This window comes from Danio rerio, chromosome 17 (genome assembly GCF_052040795.2).
Source record: "Danio rerio strain M-AB ecotype USA chromosome 17, GRCz13ab, whole genome shotgun sequence".
NCBI classification, from domain to species: domain Eukaryota; kingdom Metazoa; phylum Chordata; class Actinopteri; order Cypriniformes; family Danionidae; genus Danio; species Danio rerio.
Window position 1 is genome coordinate 53,515,064 of NC_141037.1, and position 16,940 is coordinate 53,532,003.

The following is a 16,940-nucleotide window of genomic DNA, read 5'->3' on the forward strand; positions in this document are numbered from 1 at the left end:
GATTAATTAAATAACAAAGACCTACGTAACAGACACCCAAAGTCCAAAGTTTTTTTTTTTCTTAACTATAGAACTTTCAAACTACAGCCCTCTCAGTTTTTTTAATGTTACCTCAGCTGTAATGTAGATTTTACCGCTGTCGAACTTCATTCATTCATTCAATTTCTTTTTCAGCTTATCCAGTACGTGTTTTACACAGCGGATGCCCTTCCAGCTGCAACCCATCTCTGGGAAACATCCATACACACTCAATCACATTCATACACTACAAACGATTTTAGCCTACCCACTTAACCTGTACCGCATGTCTTTGGACTGTGGGGGGAAACCGGAGCACAAGGGAGGAAACCCACGCGAATGCAGGGAGAACATGCAAACAAAACACAAAAACGCCAACAGTAATCTTCTTACTGTGAGGCAAAAGCACTACCTACTGCACCACTGCGTCACCCCGCTGTTGAACTTTATTGCATTATAGTTGCTGTAGATAAACTCTTAAAACTCTAATTGGAAAATATTGTTGGAAGATGTTGAGTAACAAACCCCTTGGAACACAATATATATATATATATATATATATATATATATATATATATATATATATATATATATATATATACACACACACACACATATGTATATGTATATATACACATGTATATATATATATACATATATATATATATATATATATATATATACATGTGTACATATATATACATATATATATATATATATATATATATATATATATATATATATATATGTGTGTGTGTGTGTGTGTGTGTATATTCTGAGGAGCCGGTTCCCTTCGTATTAACAAAGCTTGCCCCTAAATTTGGAATTGCAGAATACTGTAATTTAAAAACTGCATTAAAAAAAAAAAGATTGATATAACCAGACTAAACATCAAGGCAAACTGAATGAGTGAGAGACTAATGGTTTGGATTCAGCTTTCTATTGAGAATTTTTTGATTGCATGAGTAAACGAAAAATAAAGTAAATAAGCAGAGCTGTCAATATCATGAGCAAATAAAACATTGTATTGTATTGCAAGTAGAGCTACTGAATGGATGCAATGACTGGAATATAGCTGAGTCATGGTGTCACAGAACATATGTTCATATTATTGTCAATTTGTTTGAATGACATGACGCTGAATTCAAAATGACAGGCTTTTCTGTGTGTGTATGAACCACATACAAACATAAAAGCCCCCTGAAAATAAACAAAACAGAAACCAATGAGACAAAATGTGAAATAAAAACAGAACGACATAGCATAGCGGGTAAATAATTGAGCTGGGAGCCAGAAGATGCTTTTGAAGTTGTCTGGATGTCAGCCAGATGGTAGCCTAGTTATCGGTGTCCTCTAAAACCACCAGTATCTTATAGAGATAATGTCATATCTGTCAACATATCGATGATGGTGTTTGCTCCACATGTACGTATTTAATCTTTCGAAAGATAAGAAGCAGTCTGTCTGTATTCATTATGTTGTCCAGCACACCACAGCAAGAGAGCTGCTTAGAAAATCCCCAGAGTATAAAGAAGTAGCAAAGAATCAATAACCTTTTCATTGAGACAATAAAAAAAATCACTGTGAGTTTGGTCGACTGTCAACATTTTGGCTGGGCACAAATCGTGCAAAGCGACCTACTGTGTCCATTTTCTTTCCCTGAAGAACTTTCAAAATGTCACTTACAGGCCCTTAGTCCCTTACTATTTAAATAATGTTTTTCTGCCCTTTCTTTGAAGGGGAAGTGTGCCGTGCCACTGTTGTTACCAAACAGGACGACAAAATAAATATATTGACAATAAAAACAGGTTTCCAAAACCCATTTGCTCAGTTAAAGCAGTAGCTCACCCAAACATGAACATTACCCTATGAATTAATCATCCTTAAGCCAATACTGGTGTATATTAATTATTTCAAAGTATCAGGGTATATGCAGGAATCCTAAAGGTAATTTCAATACCCTTTAGGACCAGAAAATGTTAAGACCTCATCGCCACTTCAAGTTCTAATCAGTAACATTTGACTTAATAAACAGTTGCTAATAAATCAATGGGGCACAACCATGCAGCAGAAATCAGATAAGCTCGGAAGAAACAAAGCTTGAAAGAATTAATTACGTGGTTGTTTTCAGCGACAGGCTCATCTTTATCCAACCAGGAGTAAGCAATCTTATATTTTCCAAATTTGCCGTCTGTTTCGCTCTATGGTTTTGCTACATGTGGAGAGCGTCACATTACCTTTCCGCGTTTGTCGCAAATTACGTGATATCACTCTGATGGAGAAGCTTAGCCAGACGCGCCCGACCCGAACCAATTGCGTAGATCGAGTGCGCCATTGTTAATATTAATGGAAAAATGTAATATATTTATGCTTTTGTGGAGTCACTTTTGGACAATGCTAAAAAAATAATAAGATCTCGTAAAAAACACAATTAAAACACTAAAATTCCTCTTAAGGCCCTTCATTTTCTTATAAATGCTTCATCAACTTTTAATACTTTTTAAGACACCGCGGAGGGTGATGCAGTGGCACAGTGGGTAGCACGTTTGCCTCACAGCAAGAAGGTCGCTGGGTCGTTGGTTCGTTCCTCGGCTCATTTGGCGTTTCTGTGTGAAGTTTGCATGTTCTCCCTGCGTTCGCGTGGGTTTCCCCCAGTTGCTCCGGTTTCCCCCACAGTCCAAAGACATGCAGTACCTGTGATGTGGGTAGGCTAAATTGTCCGTAGTGTATGAGTGTGTGGATGTTTCCCAGAGATGGGCTGCGGCTGGAAAGGCATCCGCTGCATAAAAACTTGCTGGATAAGTTGGCGGTTCATTCCGCTGTGGTGACCCCAGATTAATAAAGGGACTAAGCCGACAAGAAAATTAATGAATGAAGATGCCGCGGACACGTCCTGGCATGTCCATACTGTATAATGTTGATGATTAGTGCCTTACCAAAGCAGAATGAACTGCTAAGTATTGACTAGCATATGTTTTAATCAGTGTATGCCCTTCCAGCTGCAACACAGCATTGGAAAACACCCATACACACTCTCGCATCCACATCATAGACTGTAAAAGATATGGAAGTAGTATCTGTGACATCACCCATAGGTTTCTGAAGAACCCAAAAGAAGCAGTAGGTGTGGCCAACCATCGCCATTATGTTAGCACATCATAGCACCAACCGGGAGATACCAAACAAGGGCAAAGAGGTGAAGCGTGGGCAAAGCTACAGACGCCTGCTGGCATTTTGCTTAGACGGGCTTTCTTATGAAAAAAACGCTTAATACATCATCTGCGACTTGTTTGTATTCTAACCACATGTGCTTGGTTGTACACTGTATCAATAAAGTGTTTAGACATTTAAAACACTGTTGTAATACATTGAGCTACCATTATGACGTTTTTTTTCTACAGGAGGAAAGTGTGAATTACTTTCAAACACTTCAAATATAGTCTTTGTTAGTCAATGCAAGGCTATTTACGAAATACAGGCATAGCACTGAATGACAACACTTCAGATTACTGTACTAGCGCCTACAGCTAATCAGTTTGTTAGATTTTGGAGTGCATTACAGGTCTAGGGAAAAATTTAAATGATAAATTATCTTAAATTAAACAAATACATTTATACAGATGGTGAAATGGAGGCCACATGAATGGCCAAAAAGCAACTGACTGTGTAAAGCCACATAAAATAAAACAAAAATACAATGAATATGCAGAGTTCAGCGGCTAATCAGCCGGAGGTGACGTGGCAGCGACCAGCATGATCTAGCTGTCACTCAAGTGGCCACGCCCTTAAATTTGCAAACTTATTCATTCATTCATTCATTTTCTTGTCGGCTTAGTCTCTTTATTAATCCGTGGTCGCCACAGCGTAATGAACCGCCAACTTATCCAGCAAGTTTTTTACGCAGCGGGTCCTTCCAGCTGCAACCAATCTCTGGGAATCATCCACACCCACACTCATACACTACGGACAATTTAGCCTACCCAATTCACCTGTACCGCATGTCTTTGGACTGTGGGGGAAACCGAAGCACCCGGAGGAAATCCACACAAAGGCAGGGAGAACATGCAAACGCCAACTGAGCCGAGGTTCGACCCAGCAACCTTCTTGTTGTGAGGCGACAGCACTACCTGCGCCACTGCCTCGCCTTTGCAAACATAATATAACCTAATATAAAGGATGAGTTCTAAAAAAAATTCACCCCCTCACAGTTGTCATGAGGGTAAAATTAGCTCTATGAACCAAAACAGTTTTTTGTTCCAACCTGTAAACACCTTTTTTTTTCTTCTGCAAATTTGGCCATTCCAACAGTGAGGTCAATAGAAATTAGCTCCTTATGGAGCCAGGACTAGCAGAATTTTAATGAATTGCAGTTTTAGTTACTTCCGTATTTGCTTCACGAGCAAGAGCGGGAGGTTGCTGCTTAATCCACACACACACTCATACACTACGACCACCACTATCACCTATAGTGCATTTATTTGGACTGTAGGGAAACAGGAGCACCCTGAGGAAACCCATACGAACATGGGGAGAACATACAAACTCCACAGAGAAATGCCAACTAGCCCAGCGAGGACTCAAACCAGCGACCTTCTTGCTGTAAGATGACAGCGCTAACCAGTGAGCCACAATGCCACCCCGTAATTGGAGTTTATAATATAAAAATCTGAAATATTTTTGTCACGAAAACACATTGATCTCCTTTATAACGCATGCGGTAACCTTGAAGAATGTGGGTTATTTGCCAATGTAATGTGCTTTTGGAACACCAACATCATTAAACAGCATAACAAATAAATAATTTTAAAAAAAGGAAAACAAACAAACATATAAACCAGTAAAAACTAATCTTGGCTGTGTTCATCTGACAAAAAAAGTCCTTCACACCAAGGATGGCTTTTATGAAGTGTTTGGGGAAATTTCAATTTCATAGGTCAACTGTTCCTTTAAGTGAACTGGTCCCTTTTTCAGACATACAGCCCATCACTGGCAGAGCTAATATCGTATCAGGCTGTCCCATAGTTTTTGCATGTTCTACTAATGACTTACTTGTAATTATCTATGAAAGAGGGGACGTTATTTGGACATCAGTGAAATTATACACTTCACCTTTAATATTTAGACAGAGTAGATAAGTAGATTGTATTTCAAGCGGTCTGAAAGGACACCGTCCAACGCTCTTTGTAAACATAATTAGACTGAGATCAAATTTAACAGTGAAAATCTGTTTCCAAGGAGATGCTAATTAGAAATAATGGCAGATAGACTCACATCTCCAATTATATCTGCATCGAGGTAGCTTTCTCCATCTTAAGTGTTTTGCGCTTAATGGCATGCAATTAGTCAGCAACTAACTAGCCCTTAATTAATTTAGAAAACATTAGGGTAATTAGCACCTTGTTGTCCTTTTGTCCTCAAATGATCTGCAAATTTTTGCATCTCGCCTTATATTTTGGTACCGATTTTTAACTTCACTTAATCTTATGAACCACTTAAGTCATTTCACACCAATAAATAACTTTGATCTTTAATTATGGTACAATTTTGTGACAATCAAGTATTACTAATTGATTTGGGTTTTGAAAAGTTCGCAAACAAACAAAAAAAATCTAATTTATACTGTTCACATGGATCAAAAACGACTAAAATTCTATATTACACTTGCTAGTGAACTAGAAGTATCACTATATAAATAAACTATATGCACAGTAGTTTGGTTTCCACTATTTTCCGTACTTTAAGGCGCACATAAGAGTCTTAAATTTTGTCAAAAATCTGCTGTGCGACTGATAATCCGGTGCGTCTTAGTTCTGTAAAAATATTGTTGTGCAACTTTGATACGCGCTCTGCTTGATTGACTGTCAGAGTATTTCCTGCCAACACAGGGACGTAATACGTACACTCTGTACGCTGGCAGCGATAAACCAATCAAAACAACATTTGTTTGTCTAATTAGATTCAAAAATTGCACCAGTAAAGAGACATGCTTACGGGGCAAAATTCAAACAACAGACTATCAGTAGGGCCAGACGGAATCTGCGAATGTTTTTTGCTATTTCTGTGAAGAATTTTGATGAAAATCTGCAGATTTCTGCGGAATTATTTTGGAAGTTTCATAACTAAAACCTTAATATGTGAAGTAAAAAAAATAAATTAATTAAATAAAATGAACTTTTATTTAATGTTTAAAATGCAAATCCAATTAGATTCAAATTATTTGGTAAACAAAGCAAGTCTCTCATATAATATGTCTACTAAAAGACAGAAAATATTACTGTACAATCTGCACTACATAAATCAGATGAACGTTTTCACATTAGTCAATAATATTACTGTAGTTAATTAAAATAAATGAATAAATATAGATTTACACACATTTACTCGAGAAAATAATCTTAATTAATGATGGGCTAAAAATCTGTGGAAATCTGCGCACACAGATTCTGTGTAGGTCTAGCTATCAGTTACGCGGTTTTATATAGGAATAGAGTAGCTGTGAGATAATTCAACATTAATGAATCTATGGTTCGCAAGTGAAGGAAGCAAGAAAATGAACTGCATCAATTTAAACGTGCTTATATACTAGCACTTTTGGTCCACACCCGGGTTCACACCACACCAGGGTGCCAAGTACAGTCATAATGTCTGCTTGTCTCCTCTAAAAACAGCTTCTGCAGACATTGCATTTTGTTGTGAATGATTATTGTTTATTTATTTTATTATTATTATTGTTTTTATTTTTTATTTTTTTTTTTTGCGGCAGATGGACACAAGTTGCTTGGCCAATATGATTGTGTACACCAACGTGCAAACCGGCAGGTGTAAAAGCGTCATTTTTATTTATTTATTTTTTATTTATTCTTTTTTTTTTTTTTTTGAGGCACCATGTCAAAGACTTCTCCACCAATCAGACTGCCACTTTTGTTCCCGTGCAAGGAGCTGTTGAAGTTACACTAAACAACAGTTGGAGCCGCTCAAGCGCAAAGCTGTTAATGCGACCGCACATTGAAGAAGATACCCAGAGGCGATATGAACGTGGAGCTGCTTATTGCACTAGTAAACAATAATCATTTCTTCATCGCTAGAGCTGGAGCTGCTACTTAAACCATCCATGCTTGTTCAAATCGCCAGTAACTTTAACAACAAGAAAGTCAACTTTATGTCTACTTCTTCTGTGTTACAAGCGGATGTCAGAAGCTTAAAGTTGTGTAGCACCGTCTAACTTCAAGGAGTGATTTTCTTATGATAAAAATATCACAGCTTCACGGTACCACGTTATTGTGATTACTACTCTAAAATTTATTCTTTTTTCAAATGTTTGGGTTAAATATAAAACATTTTTCTTTTTTAACACAACATATTTTATTTTTAGAAACATTTAATATATTTTGAAAGAGTAAACATGTCAGGCTAAATGAATTATTCACTTCTGCTGACTTTCAAAAACAGATTTTTTTTAAACAATTTAAAATGTCATCTTTAGATATATTTGCTGCTGAAGATACATTAGATACATAAAAAAATAAATAAATTAAAAAAAAAAATTACACATACATTAAGAACGGTTTTGCAGAACATTTTGATGGTTCTGAAAACCTTGACTTTTCCAAACCACGGTATACCTTGAAAATGGTTATCAGCCCATGCCTAGTTCCAATTAGTAAAAAGCATTTACAACTTAGAGTATATACTTTGTTTTCAGTGCATCAATGTGAATAAAAAAAAAGAGTTTTAAAACCAATGATTCATCTAAACTGCACACAGAGAAATCAAACGCTCCATTAGGGACAGATACAAACAGCTATTGGTAATCTATAATTGAAGTTATCATAGGTAGAGATGCACTGAATTTTAGCCAGTCGAGTGAAAAAAAAACACTCCAAAATAATGTCACACAAAAAAGGCTACATTACACAACTGGTTTCACTCCTCTTCCTCAAGCCGTAGTCACTGTGGTGTGAAGTAGCTTTCACACTGGACACAGAAAGCACTGCGCTGTGAAACCCATCCATATGTGGAGTATGGAGTGTGCAATGGAGTGTGCGCACTGCAGTTCAAGGTCAAAACACCTCAATATACCACTAAACCCTTTAACGTATCCATGCATGAATTGCACATGCTCACCCGAAAAACAAAGTCCATTCAAATAATGGGATGGCAGGGTATTTCATTAATTCTACTTGCAATACTGTATTGGGGGAGGGCAGCATAAGATCCTTAAAGTTAAAACCAGGAATTGCATCTGACAGGCACCATAGAGAGAGAATGGTATGCTCCAAATCAGTCACTGTGGGGATACAAAAGACAAAACCAATACCAAAACATGTTTTAAAGAAGAGTTACTTCCCTAATTTCGGAAATAACAGGCACAATAAGGTAACAAGTCTCAATTTATTGAGCTTTTTCTTTTAATTAATAGTTTAGGTTTAAGTCTTGTAAGGTATGTTATGCAAGAGATCTGTTATAAATAATTATTTAAACATTATTTCCTGGTAAAACTGCTAGACTTGACACTTTACGGTTAAAAAAAAAAAGTAAAAAATAAAATATGAAACTTTTCTTTTGTAAAAAAGTTGTTTGCCAAGAAAAAAAAAGGAGGGAACATTGAAGACTTCTCTCATGTGACAGCTACTATCACACTGTGGATTCATTTAGACATCATGATTAGGTGTTGATAGTGTTGCCACAGAAATGTGTAATTCTGAGTCCAGCTCTGAGCAGAATATCACATACTTATCTGAAAATTACAGTAATGATGACAAGGTGTGAATGAAGGAAAATGAGAAAAAAAGGGAATAATTTAGAACGCTGTTCTAGCATGAACATAATTCAACACCTTTCCTTTTGTATTCAAAAGACTGGGTCCATCTCCTTTTATGTTCCACAGTTCATAATAACATAATGGGATACTAATGACTTAATACTCGTAATGACGATTAAGCAAAGACAAAAATCTTCAGCCGAAGTAGCCTGTTATTATAGACAACCTTGCACACTCCGCAACTTTTCATCTCCTAGGAAAAAGCTACTAGTTGGCTCTTTTCTAACAACGATCTTGCCCTCAGGGCCCAGCTATGGATTGCATTAGAAATCAGGGATGGATTGACAAACAGTCTTCAACTCGACTTGCCTGGTGTGGCCAATTACGGATTTTCGTACAATGCAATTTGGTCCACTTAAAAAGCATGCAGTCCAGTCACAGTAAGCCCTGTACTGCTTCACCTTCAATAATCCAACCATTTACTCTACCAGGAGAGAGAAAGAGTGAAAGAGGACAAAAAAAGACGGAGTAAGAGGAAGGGATGTGCTAATCTCTATCAGCACTAGGGCACATTGAACCATGTCCGGGTAGTCAGCGGCAGACTGAAACTATCTAGGGAGATCATTTAGTCAGAAACTTGAAGGCCAAAAGCTGTAGCACCTGCTGGCTGTTGATAAAGGGTCAGTTTGGGGATTGGATCTCTATCCATAACTTTCACATCCCGGTCTCTGACCCAATAACTAACTGTGCGATTATCCAAAAATAGAACCAGGAGGGAGCTTAGTAGCACACATAGCCAAACGATCCCTTGATATTCTCTGGTTTAACACTGGCACAGCATAAATGAAAGTAGATGATACATTTTGATGCTATAGGCAAAAATTATTTTTAGTTTTTAAATATTTCTCAAATGATGTTTAACAGAGCGAGAAAATTTTCACAGGATGTCTGTGAAAAAATATTTTTTTCTTCTTCATTCGGCTATAATAAAAGCATTTATAAAAAAAAAAAAAAAAAAAACATTTTAAAGTCAAAATTATTTGCCCCCTTAAGCAATTTTTTTTTTCGATAGTCTACAGAACAAGTCATCGTTATACCATAACTTGCCTAATTTCTCTAATCTGCCTAATTTACCTAGTTAAGCCTTTGAATGTCACTTTAAGCTGTATAGAGTGTCTTGAAAATATCTAGTAAAATATTATAAAATATTATAATATTAAATCAGTTATTAGAAATGAGTTATTAAAACTATTATGTTTAGAAATTTGTTGAAAAAGTCCGCTCTCTGTTTAACAGATATTAGGGAAAAATTAACAGGGGGAATTAATCAGGGGGGATAATAACTCTGAATTCAACTATATATATATATATATATATATATATATATATATATATATATATATATATATATATAGGCCAAGTGACTACCAGTGACAATGTACAGCCATATCCAGCCTGATCTCACGAGGAAACGTAAGTATTTTACGTTTTGTCAGTTCAGTGGCTAATTCGTATGAAGTTTAGTCGTACGAAATGTACGATTTAAAAAAGGAGGTGTGGCACCCAACCTCATATATATATATATATATATATATATATATATATATATATATATATATATATATATATATATATATATATATATATATATCCAACCGTCATTGGGTGATGAGCGAATCGTACTAAATTGTATGAATTAGATCATACAAAATCATACGAATTAGCCACCACATAAAAAAAAAATAGGAATTGCTGTGAGATTGCGCTCAACATAAAGAAATTTTTTATCGGTGTTAATTATTGTGATGTCCTGATTGCAACAGAGAACTACTGGGAAATCTTTGTAGACTGATGACATTTCATGCCGTTCAGACTTAAAATCTTAAATTGTCAGCAAAATCACCTGTTTTGTCTTCACGTTAGACATTACGCTAGAAAATAATTCAAATACTAGCTCTAAAGTGATGTTTGTGAACTGGCAACAGTTTCTGGTGTTCTGACTGTCAGCTGCAGATGTGAATGAATGGTAAATGAAAGTAGTTCCTTATAATTTTTAGACTCTCGTGTTGCGTTTTCTATTTGGTCTGGGATAGTTCACCCAGAAATCGTCATTAATTCACTCTTGACTTCTTCCAGTCAAATATAATATGTTTTTCCTCTGTTGAACATAAAATGAAATGTTTTGCAGAATGTTGGAAACCTGTAACCATTGACATCAACTACAAAAGAACAAAGGGCAGAAGAAGATACTCAAATAGGTTTGAAACAAGGGTGAGTCATTCATGACGAAATATTCATTGTTGAGTGAATGATCCATTTAAGTACACCCTATCTTATACAATTATATAAAATAAATGTGATGTAAAATAATAATAATGATAATATTAATAATAAGAATAATAATAATAATAATAATAATAATAATAATAATAATAATAATAATAATAATAATAATGATAATAATAATAATAATAATAATAATAATTATTATTATTATTATTATTATTATTATTATTATTATTGTTGTTGTTATAATTATTATTATTATTATTATTATTTTTATTATTATTATTATACTAATAGAAGTTTTTTGCAGTAAATATAAAATATTAAACTTATTATCAAACGTAGAGTCTTATGAAAATAAAAATAAAACTACATTATAAAGTGATTCTCCTAAGTTTGCACTGTAAAAAAAAAAAAAAAATGCAGGGTTCCACAAAGTCTCTTCATGTTGTCCCAACACAATTTGATTGACTTAAGTGATTTCTTTTAGAAACTTAAGTGTACTGAACATCAAACAATTAAGTTGTCTAAAAAAATCAAGAACTGTGTTGATCCAGCTCATTTTGTGATTTTGAGCAAGCAGTAAAATCTTTTTTTTTTTTTTATTATATATTTATTTATTTTCTTTCTTTTATTTTTTTTATTTTTATTTTTTTTTGAGTGCATGGTCTGCTTTGTTTATTAGTAAAACTTTACCAGTCAAACTAATTTTGAAGTTTAAGGAAAGATTAAACCGTTTGTATTTTTGTGTGTGTGTGTGTTTGTGTGTGTGTTTGTGTGTGTGTGTGTGTGTGTGTGTGTGTGTGTGTGTGTGTGTGTGTGTGTGTGTGTGTGTGTGTGTGTGTGTGTCTGTGTCTGTACTGTAAGGTGTTCTATAGTAAGTAATTTAGAAAGAGAGAGACAGACACCTCAATAACATCGTGAAAGTAGGCCAGATTCTGCCTGTTAATCTCTCATTTAATTAGAGATTAGAGAGCGATTAATGTCCATCAGACAACATGTGCGAAGAATCTCAGCTGGATTCCATGGCTAAGATGTAAGCATGTGGACCTGTAACATCTGCTTGCCTACAAAAAAGACGTGCCGTATTTAGAGTGTGCAGACTCTGACAGAATGCTCGATTTATATTTATATATTTCTCTTGATGAATGAACAGGTAAACTTTCAATGCAAAACCTTTATAACTGTAGTATTATGCAGGGATGTCCAGATCCGATCACGCAGTTTGAGACTCCATCGGAATTGGACGCTACTTCCCGATCAGGTCTCGAATATATGTAAATATGTATATTCTCATTATTTTTCAACACATCTATGGTTATGGAGTGGCACAGAGTTAGACTTTTTTCTTGACTTTACAAAGAAATAGCAACACCAGACTCCATTTTTTATTAGTGGTGGGCTGTTATTGGCGTTAACGTGCTGTGGTAATGCGAGACTGTTATATGGCGATAAAAAAAAAAATATCGCTGTTAATCTATTCTTAAAGTTGCTTTGGGAGCTGGGTCTATTCTACACAAGCTATGATGATTTTCACCTTAATATTTCAGCGCGGATGTATACCTGACCATAAGCCGTCTGACAAAAAAGTGCCCTTCTGAATCGAATCAGCAGGATGCCCTTCTGGATCTTTCACTTACTTCGAAGACACTACTGTTTACGCTTACATGGACCTCAGTTATCTAGTTATTTGCCTTAACAGACACAAGTATAATTAAGTGTTTATGTGAAGTGCTTTCATGCAAGAGTTTCCTGTAATTTTGGCTTTATCTGCAGTTCGGCATTTTCACTTTAACTCATGAACATTTCATTCATGCCCCCGTGCCAAATACGTAGTAAGGACTGGTGAGAGTGTTATGGAATTTCATAAACTTAAAAAGTTTGCATTTCACAATGTGTGCATGTGTGTCTGTGGTCCTTTACTGACAGCCGTGTGTGTGGATCTTGTGGGAAAATATGGCGAAAAGTCCTACATGACGGTAATAGTTTGATTGCAGTGGTTACTTCAATAATGCCACTAATATATGCATATTTCACATCTTAATTCCATTTCTGTTTACTTAATTTACGACTTTAGTCGGATTAAGCTAATCAAAATTTGCTGTTTCGAGCTTATGTAGGCCTACAGTTCAAAATTCATGTTAAACTGAATATACAGTAAATACAAGTACATCTTTCTTTTTCTTTTTTTTACTTTTTAACTTACAATTTCTTAAGCAGTTTGTGACTCATTGTGGTAACCCGAGATGAGCCCCTGGTCTAATGCACCACCTGGCTTGAAAAAAAAAAAAAAAACGTTCTTAAATACTTACTTTTAGTCCTTATTTGGGTAGCACACATATTCTGACGACTTTTGACAGAATCCAAATGAGCCATTTTAATCTAGATTAATTCCAAGATTATAGTGAGATTAATTTAGACAAAAAATATATATATATATGTATATATATATATGCCCACTTAGTTTATATATATATATATATATATATATATATATATATATATATATATATATATATATATATATATATATATATATATATGCAGTTAAAGTCAGAAATATTAGACCCCTAAATAATTAGCCCCCTGTTTATTTTTTCCCCAATTTATGTTTACGGGAAGAAGCTTTTATCAACACATTTCTAAACATCATAGTTAATAACTCATTTCGGTCACACTTTACAATAAGGTTCATTAGTTAATGTTACTAACATGAACAAACAATTAATACATTTACTACAGTTTTTGTTCATGTTAGTTAACATTAGTTAATGAAAATACAGTAGTTCATTGGACTTGAATGTTAAATAATGCATTAGTAAATGTTCAATTATGATTATTAAATGCTGTCCATGTGTTGTTTATGATTAGATCATGTTAGGAAATGCATTAACCAATGAACCTTATTGTAAAGTGTTACCCTTATTTCTAATAACTGAATTATTTTATCTTTGCCATGATGACAGTAAATAATATTTTACTAGGTATTTTATAAGACCCTTCTATACAGCTTAAAGTGACATTTAAGGGCTTAACTAGGTTAATTAGGTAAACTAGGAAGGATGGGGTAATTAGGCAAGTAATTGTATAACAATGGTTCATTTTGAAGACTATTGAAAAAATAATAATACAGCTTAAAGGGGTTTATAAATTTAACCTTAAAATGGGCTTTGAAAATTTTTAACTGCTTTTATTCTAGCTGAAATAAAATAAATAAGACTTTCTCCTCAAGAAAGAATATTATCAGTCAAACTGTGAAAATTTCCTTGCTCTGTTAAACATTATTTAGGAAATTAAAAAAATAATAATAATAATAAAATCAAGGGGGGCTAATAATTCTGACTTCAACTGTACATGTATATATATGTATATATATATATATATATATATATATATATATATATATATATATATATATATATATATATATATATATATATATAGATAGATAGATAGATAGATAGATAGATAGATAGATAGATATAGATATAGATATATATATATATATATATATATATATATATATATAAATTTCCTTCTGCTTAGTCTCTATTTCAGAAATTATCACAGTGGAATGAACCACCAACTATTCCACACACATACACACACACACTATGGCCGATTTAGTTCATCCAACTCACCTATAGCGCATGTCTTTGGACTGTGGAGGAAATCACAGCACCTAAAGGAAACCAATGCCAACACAGGGAGAACATGCAAGCTCCACACAGAAATGCCAACTGGCCCAGCTGGAACTCAAACGAGTTAGCTTCTTACTGTGAGGCGACAGTGCTAAAAAGTGCTACATACATATCTTACAGTATGTCAAAACAAAGTTATTTTGTTGTGATTGATTGCAATTAGTCTTTGCCCAGCACTAATCAATATTGAACACCACTCTGCTTGTGATTGTGAATCTTCACTTGTGTGAGTGTGTGCATTTTTTCTACGTTTGTTGGAGGGTTAATTAAAAAAAATAAATAAATAAATAAGTCATGTTTTGTGTTTGTTACATTCATGACACATAAGCATTGCTTTCAAGTGTCGGTGAAAGTCATTGCGAGTGCATGAACAGCTCCAGGCTTTTGGTCCCCCTTTGAAGTCTTGCATTTTGATTTATGAGAAAATGTGGAAAATTTCACTATTATTTGATAAAATATTCAGAGGTTTACAGAGTGCTTATGTACTTTCAAAGCTTTGTCACAAAAGAAATTGACCTACAAAAAAATGATTTCATTAGAGGATAAAAGTATTCATCAATCATTTATGACACAAATATTTGATGTTGTCTTTTGCAGCAGTTAATCTTTTAAACCGTTTGTACTTTCATGAATCAAACTACAAGCATGCTTCATTAATCAAGGGTGAATTGTCGTAATAACATAATGAATATATCGTGAGATAAGGTTTTGTCTCTTTGGCACAAGCAGGTGACTCATGCTAATAACTCAAACCACTACCAAATAAAGGCCACTGACTTAACTGAGCATCCGCGCATTTAATTAAACTTGCTCCTGTGAGATTTGGTCATTTACATCTATTTGCTCCCTCATAAGTCACTGTCATGGTGCTGTTTGTACACATCATTTAATAAGTCGTACGCGAGCAGTAATATAAGCTTTTCACTACATGTTGTACTCTATATGCAGGGCCAGACGGAATCTGTGGAAGTTTTTTGCTATTTCTGCTGAGAATTTTGGTAAAAAATCTGTGGATTTCTGCGGAATTATCAAATCTTAAACCTTAATGTGTGAAAAAAAAGAATATATATATATATATATATATATATATATATATATATATATATATATATATATATATATATATATATATATATATATATCTTTTTAACTTTTATTTAATGTTTAAAATGCAAATCCAATGAGATTCACTTTGTTTGGTAAACAAAGCAAGTCTCTCATATCATATATCTACTAAAAGTATGTTTTTTTTTTTCTTTTATTCCATGTAGTTTTGAGACACACAAACATGGCTTTGCAATCACAAATGGTCATTACAATGGAAGTCAAAAACAGCCACGTTCATAACAGATAGGTGGAGTCACGATTACTAGCGATTCACTCCTGGTTAACTACACGTCACATTAATGAACTACAAATCCCATCATACCATTTCACACACACCAGTTGCCAATCACCACTGATGAGACACTCACAGCTGAAACTTGTGTTTGCTGATCATTCAGATTATTTATACGCTACACATACATCAGTTCAAACACTGGGTGTTTTGAAACACTTTAGTCAAATGACCTTGATGTTTCGAAACACTTTAGTCACATGACCTTGGTGTTTCAGATCATGCTTCGACGTAGCATTTTAAAACAGTTGCGCTTCGAGTCCGGGGTGAAGCAGTTATAGATGTTAGTTTTAAAAATGCTCTGTTCTTTTAACATGTTTTGTTTTAACATTGGTCTGACGTCCGAATGAACACTTTGTGTATGAATATACTTATAAAATCTAGTTTTGGTCATAAAAAAGTAAAATACATAAAATCACAATTTTGTACTATTTGTTCTAGTCAGGATTCGAACTTGGCCATTTCCAGCACAGTTACTCTGTGCATACATATGGTCCACTAGGCTACATGAGGTGAAGGTGTTTTACAACCCTGTCACTCAAACGCAGATTCGGCAGGTCTCAAAACACTTCTGAAATGACCAATGATTTGAGTCACTTTAGTCATGTGACCTTGTGTTTCAAAACACTTTAGTCACGTGACCTGGGTGTTTTGAAACACTTTAGTCACATGACCTGGGTGATTTAAAACCCTTTAGTTACGTGACCTGGGTGTTTCGAAACACTTTAGTCATGTGACCTGGGTATTTCGAAACATTTTAGTCACATGACCTGGG

The 16,940-nt window shown here is 34.5% G+C and overlaps 1 protein-coding gene and 1 long non-coding RNA gene across 3 annotated transcripts in view; both read right to left on the reverse strand.

Annotated features, from left to right (window-relative positions):
- alk (ALK receptor tyrosine kinase) overlaps positions 1–16,940 on the reverse strand; it is an 859,538-nt gene that overhangs the window by 623,824 nt on the left and 218,774 nt on the right.
- On the reverse strand, positions 64–6,655 carry LOC147833192 (uncharacterized). Its single transcript, XR_015513832.1, has 3 exons — positions 4,173–6,655; positions 2,848–3,816; positions 64–207 (listed from the first exon to the last, which is right to left on the reverse strand). It is a non-coding gene; the product is annotated as an uncharacterized LOC147833192 (long non-coding RNA).